Here is a 6,902-nt window from a genome sequence, read left to right as displayed (position 1 = left end):
GGACACTTAGTCCCTAGTTGTGAGTTTATGCTTAGAAATTGTACCGTAGTCGGAACTGTGTGAAGAGAGATTTAGGCTTGAATTGGCGAAAGTTAAATTTTCGGCGATTTCAGCCGATAGTGGAATTTTAGATATCGAGCTCGGAATGGATTTCCAAAAGTGATTGTAGGTTCGTAGTGTCATTTGTGATATGTGTGTAAAATTTGAGGTCATTCGGACTAGATTTGACGCGGTTCGGCACCGTTTGTAGAATTTGGAAAATTCTAAGTTCTTAGACTAGAATCCATGCTTAATTAATGTATTTAGTGTTGTTCGATGTGGTTTGAAGGCTCGACTAAGTTTGAAAGATATTTTATGAAGGGTTGGTAGGTTTGGTTGAGGTCCCGGGGGCCTCGAGAGTTTTTCAGATGCTTAAAGGAAGGAAATGAGACTTAGGGAAACAAATCTGGTGCATTGCTGGTTCTGTTGTTTCGCACCTGCGGAGGGGAGGTCCGCAGGTGCGGACTCGCAGGTGCGCATGAGAAGCTCGCAGATGCGGAAATGGGCTTGTCAAGCTGGGCTGGCAGGTGCGGTTGGTTGTCCGTAGAAGCGGAACCGCAGATACGGCCCAGGGGTCATAGGTGCGGACCCAGCCCAAGTAAGTGGACTTCGCACCTACGATGGGTTTGTTCGCAGGTGCGGTCCTAGGTCCGCAGGTGCGGAAATCGTTGGGTTGAAGAGGCAGTTTCGAGGGTTCATTCCTCATTTTTCACCAATTCGAATTTTAGCTCGGGAGAAGGCGATTTTGCAAGGGTTTTGAAGAGGAAATCAGTGGGTAACAATTCTTAACTCTAATTCGTGTATATTTCATTAATCTATATCAATTTTTCCTCATTTAATCAAGGGATTTGAGTTAAAGAGTGCGAATTTGGGGAAAAAGTTCCCCAATTGAATTTTTGTGTTTTGATCGAGTTCTAGGTGTCAGAATTGGATATCTTTTTGATGAGTGAACTCGTGAGTGAATGGGTGTTCATAATTTGTGATTTTTACCAGATTCCGAGATGTGTGCCCAGGGAGACATTTTGGGCGTTTTTCCTAATTTCACACTTTAGCTTCGAATTGATTAGTTAAATTAGTTACTTGTAGTTATATTTATATTATGCATTTAATTTGAATAAATTTGGGCCATTTGGACTCGGATACTCATGGCAAGGACGTGATATCAAGTTGATTTGAGCGGTCGAGGTAAGTGGCTTGCCTAACCTTGTATTGGGAAACTTCTCCTTAGGATGTTTGATATTAATTGATGCGTGGGCGCCGTGTACGTGAGGTGACGAGTACGTACACGGGCATTTATTGCAAAAAAAAAATCATGTTTTCCTTTCTAAGTCAAAAAAATTATTTTCCCTTATTAAATTGCACTAATACGTTTAAATTATTTAGTTTAGATTAGGGAAGCATGCTTACGTGTTTTAACTGCCTATTTGTCATTCTGTGCGCCATGCTTAGTTAGACCCCTATTTTCCTTATATGTGTTAGTCTAAATTGTATAGCTCGATGCCATACCTGTCATATTATCTTCTGTTGCATATTTAAATTGGGACTACAGACGTATTCCGGGAGATCCCCCTATCTTGCATATTTAAATTAGGACTACAGACGTATTCCGGGAGATCCCCATGTCTTGCATATTTAAATTGGGACTACGTACCTACCTTGCCAACCCCAATGATCTCACCTTTCTTCCCATTTCCAAATGAGACATTACCTCCTTTGAGGTCTTCTAGTGAAAGGAACTGTTCCTTGCTTCCTGTCATGTTCTTTGAGAAGCCACTATCCATGTACCATATTTGGCTGCTCCCCTTCACTTGGACCTGCAAAAGGAAATCAGGAGTTAGTCTTAGGAACCTAAACTAGTTTGGGTCCCTTTCTATAGGCAAAAGGATGAATCAAATTCTTTTTAGCCCAACTTGGCAGCCCATTTTTCCCTTGAACAAACTTTTTATTCTTTTGAATAGCCTTTTCTTTTGTAATGCATTCACTTTTATTGTGACCAGTCTTATCATAGTGTGTGCAAATTTTATTCTCAGGAAGTGTGAGATACTTGCTTTTGGGATCCCATTTAGGTGGCAGATTCCCGAAGCCAATTCCTCTTCTATTACTACTGTGATGTTCCTGTAGCCATGACAGTGCATCGGAGGGCCTATTCAATTTACAAGTTCTGTCTAGTTCATGCTTGACCTTGCCTAGATCCTTTGTCAAAATTCTTACTTGCTCATCCTTCTTATACAACTCATCTCTTAGTTTACCTACATTTTCTTCTAGAGTGAGTTGTGTGCAATCAGCTGTCTTCTTACTTGTTCCTAATTTCAGTTTTAGGTTTTCAGATCTAAGTTCTAGGACATTTGATTCAAATGCATGAACCTGGTTCCTTAATGCAGTATTTTCACTTATAGTCTCACTAACCCTAAGTTCCAGGTTCTTACACTTTGCTTTCAAAATCACACATTCCTTAGACAACTGTTTCTTTTCATTGTTTATATCCTTAGATTCATCAATGAAATCTAGAAGTAACTCAGATAGCCTTTCTTTAGACAAAAACTTAATCTTGTCTTTTAGATGGATTATACTTACTTCGGATTCCTCATCGGATTCTCCAATTGCCATAAGTGCTTGTTCATCTTCATCTTCATCATCTGAGTCCTCATCTCAGCTTTCTCCCCAAGCAGCAACCATAGCCTTTGTTGATCTTTTGTTCTTCTTGGGATAAACCTTTTCCTTCTTTCTGTTTCTTCGTTCAACCCTTTTCCTTCTTCCATTCAATTTCCCATTGAGGGCAGTTTTTGATGTGGTGATCAGTCTTCCCACACGTGTAGCAGCCCTCATTGGTCTATTTTTCAGGGAACAATTGGTTTGATGTAGCCTCCACTTCTTGAAGAACCCTTTCCTCTCATTAGGTACTTCTTGAAGTCCTTTGTGATCATAGTCATTTCATCATCTTCTAGATCAGAACCTTCAGTGATTCTGAGTTCCAGACTCTTTTCCTTCTTGGGTACATCCATCTTTATGGTTTTTCTTCTAAGTTCATAAGCAGTGAGATTTCCAATTAGCTCATCCAACCTAAGAGTGGTAATGTTCTTTGATTCCTGAATTACAGTGATTTTGCTCTCCCAATTAACTGGCAGAACTCTTGTCAAAATCTTCTCAACTCTGTCTTCTTCAGAAATAATCCTTCCAAGAGACTTAAGTTCATTTGTCTGTATGGTGAACCTTGTATATATCTCTTGGATGGTTTCCCTTTCCTTCATGGTGAAATTCTCATACTGAGAATACAGTAGTGTTCCTCTGGACCTCTTCACTTGAGGTGTTCCTTCATGAGCCACTTGCAAAGTTTTCCAAATTTTCTTAGCAGTAGTACAACTTTGAATTTTGCTGTACTTGTCTGGACCGAGTCCACAAACAAGCCATTTCTTGACTTTAGCATTCTTCTCCCATTTTCTCAAATCGTCAGCAGTGCAGTCAACTCTTATTTTTGGTACCTCTTCTCCTTCGGCATTTATCTTCATGATAGCCAATGGACCATCTGTGACAATGTCTCATAGCTCATAGTCTTCTCCTATGATGTGGTCTCTCATTCTGTTTTTCCACCAAGAGTAGTACTGGCCGTTGAAGAGTGGTGGCCTAGTAGTGGATTGCCCTTCCCAGTTTCCAGGTGGTGCACTCAACTTGATCTTCTCCTAAGGTGTTAGCCTCTTCAAGGATAACCTGCTCTGATACCAATTGATATTTTAACTTCAATACCATACAAGAGTGGGAGGGGGTGATTTGTGTGGTGTCCAATTTTCGCGTGCACGGATTATAGAAGAACCTAGTTCTTCTATGTGTTTCTTATATTACTGTTGCGGAATAATAAATACAGAAATTAAAGAACACAAGTATTTTACGTGAAAAACACCTGGCTCAAAAGGTGAAAAAAACCACGACCTACTTCCCAGTAGGATTTTCCCGAACTCTCCACTAAATCACTGAACCAAAAACTGTATTTACAAAATACTTTTGTAAACCTAGGATTAACTCTAATCCCGTTGTGGCAACCAACCTCTAACTGTTGCGACAACTTCAAATTAACTCTAACTTGAATACTTTGAGTACCTATTACAATTTTCTCTAGATAAAACTGAAAGGTACAATATGAAAATACCTACTACAATTGAACTAGAATAAAAGACACACTTGGAGTTGGTTCTTCTATCTGGTTCATGTAACTTCAGGTTCACACACTTGAATCACACACGAACTACTTGCAAAATGCCTTGATATTTTGCTCTCAATTCACGTTTAACTTCTGCTTTTGTGCGTTACCTGTAGAATGAGAACATCCTACGATTTATAGAGTTAGTAGAGTAGAAAATAACTAGAGTTCTAATTCTACTCTTCCTTGGTGGAAGAGTTCTAGTTAATCTCAACTCCTAACCCCTTCCTCATCTTGGATAATATTCTCGTTGAGTAAGGAGTCCTTCTCCTTATTAATTATGCAATCTTTTCGATCAAGAGATATCTATTATTATGTCAGATTTCATTTATCTCCTGCATATGCATCTCACGTGCTTTGAATCTGCCCGTGTCTATGCCTACCAGTGATGGACTTAGTTCATCCATAAGTTCCTTTGTCAATCTTTAAAACTATTCTTTACTTTGGCCAACAATAATTTATCGGGAGGTTTTGGTTTTATGTCCCCCTCCTATTGTACCTTTTCTTGATTTTATAATAAACAAGGTAGGGGTCAATGCCAAAACCTCCATCACCACGGGAAGTGAAAGCCTGAGTCATTGGATTAATTAAAAAAAGATATTGTTGATAGAGTTTGGTTCGAACACATATACTCGAATAATGTGCTTATAAAAAATTCTCATTAAGAATAATATCATAAATTAAAGTTAGAGTGCTTCCAAATTAAAAAGGTATTATTCTTTTTTGAAGGAACCGGTAATTAAGAAAATAATGTCAAATAAACTGAAATCAAGGGAGCATATACATTCTAATGATTTGCAAATCGCACCGAGTGCCATGACTTCACGAGTGTTAATGCTTTGTGGAATGGCAAATCTTAACTTATTGCTTCATAGAAACAAGAGTGTCATCCACAACATCAATTGTCACTTGGTGCGTGCTATTTCATTTGCACGTGTTTTATTGATTCGTAAGCGTTCGAGAGAAGTCTTTAGTATATCGAGAATTAATACATACTTGTGAGAATAGTGGAATTGAGTAGGCTTTAAATATTCTTTCCTTCAATAGTTTCCCTAGCCTGCCCGCATTGATGAATTGTCACTACAGTTTCTATTTTGGTTGAGTCGAGTTTCATTTGGTTCAAGGCTTCAAGCTATCTGTAAACTAATGGTATTTTGCGTTAACTGGTTATCCCAATTCCTTCATTGACCTCTACACATTTGAACATTTCTGTAGAAAATGAAAGTCATGTGCATCCAGCTATAGACCAATATCTTCCTTCAAAATAGGGATTTGTCACATTACCAATTTAAAATAGTGCTTGCCTTTTCTCTCAGTTTAATCAAGGAATTAGCGTATCCACACATGTTGCCACGTTTAGACGTGTAGTACGATTAACTTTCTTCCAGCTATACTACAACAGATTTTAGATACTATACAATAAATCATGTCAATAACAAAATAGGTTTGTGAAATTATCTAATTTCTAATTATGAAATGCGTCAACTTTTAAGATGGATGACAAAAAGAAATACTCCAACTTAGCTTGTAATTAAGAAATTGGGACTGACACTGTAAAACAAGTGCGCGATGACAATGGCACAACGTATTGTAATAATCAAAGAGAAGTTTCTCAACGTTTCCATACCCCACTAGTTGTTGTTCGTCACTAATTTCAATTTTCGGTTGAATTCGATCTAATTTACAATAGATTTAAAAGGGCGAACAGATGCACAAAGTATTCCGTATTCACGCAGTGTTCGAAAAGAAATTTGCAACAGATATTGACCTTTAGAAATCGGCATTTCTCTCTGCAGTAATTCTTTGACATTCTCTTCTCCTATCAAGCTACTTGTTTGACTTTGGACCGGATTACATTGATCCATATACCAAAAATTATATTAGTTACTAAACTTACAAATTAACTTATATCAAAATGAATCAATCACAAATAGAAAAAAGATTGTCCACGTGCAACAGTTACAACCTTATAAATTAACTTATACGTGTATTTTTACTAAATTTATCAAAATGAATATATTACAAAAAAACAAAAAACGAAAAAGCAAATGATTAAAATAGCTCCATTACCGGTCCAAGAAAACGGTTGATATAAGTCCAAGCCCCCGGCATGTAGATGTTAATTTGTTTTGGCCCAACATCTTACGGATTTGTTCCTTTGGGGCAACTTAATCATCAAGCCGAAAAGCACACGTGTGACCTTATACTCTAACTTATATATATCACTTTACTTATAGTTAATTTTTTACAGGTGTCACATGTACGCCTTGTTTAGAATTTGTTAGTGTAAAGCCTTCTTTTTTGCCATCCCTCTAAGAGTGACAATGGTGTAATATCTAAAATAACTAAAAGAAGATATCCTACCATCCAGCTTCCAAACCTAAGTGTATAGTCACGACATAATATGATTTGTTTAGCCCAAAAAACAAAAAAAAAACTAGTATGTCAAATACATAGATAACTTTAAGTACACATTTGAGCAATAAGAGTCTTAGGCACATGTGATTTCTTACACAATTCGACATGATAACTTTCATTAGAATCATGTTTTTAAGTCCTAACATATTAACACACAACCCATGCTTAAATCACATTCTCAAATAGTAACTCAACATCACAAGAGCATTTGGAATACCTATTGAATGCATATATCTTTTGACACAAGACTTAT

The sequence above is a fragment of the Nicotiana tomentosiformis genome, chromosome 6 (genome assembly GCF_000390325.3).
Source record: "Nicotiana tomentosiformis chromosome 6, ASM39032v3, whole genome shotgun sequence".
Lineage (NCBI taxonomy): Eukaryota > Viridiplantae > Streptophyta > Magnoliopsida > Solanales > Solanaceae > Nicotiana > Nicotiana tomentosiformis.
This window is presented reverse-complemented; position numbering follows the sequence as displayed.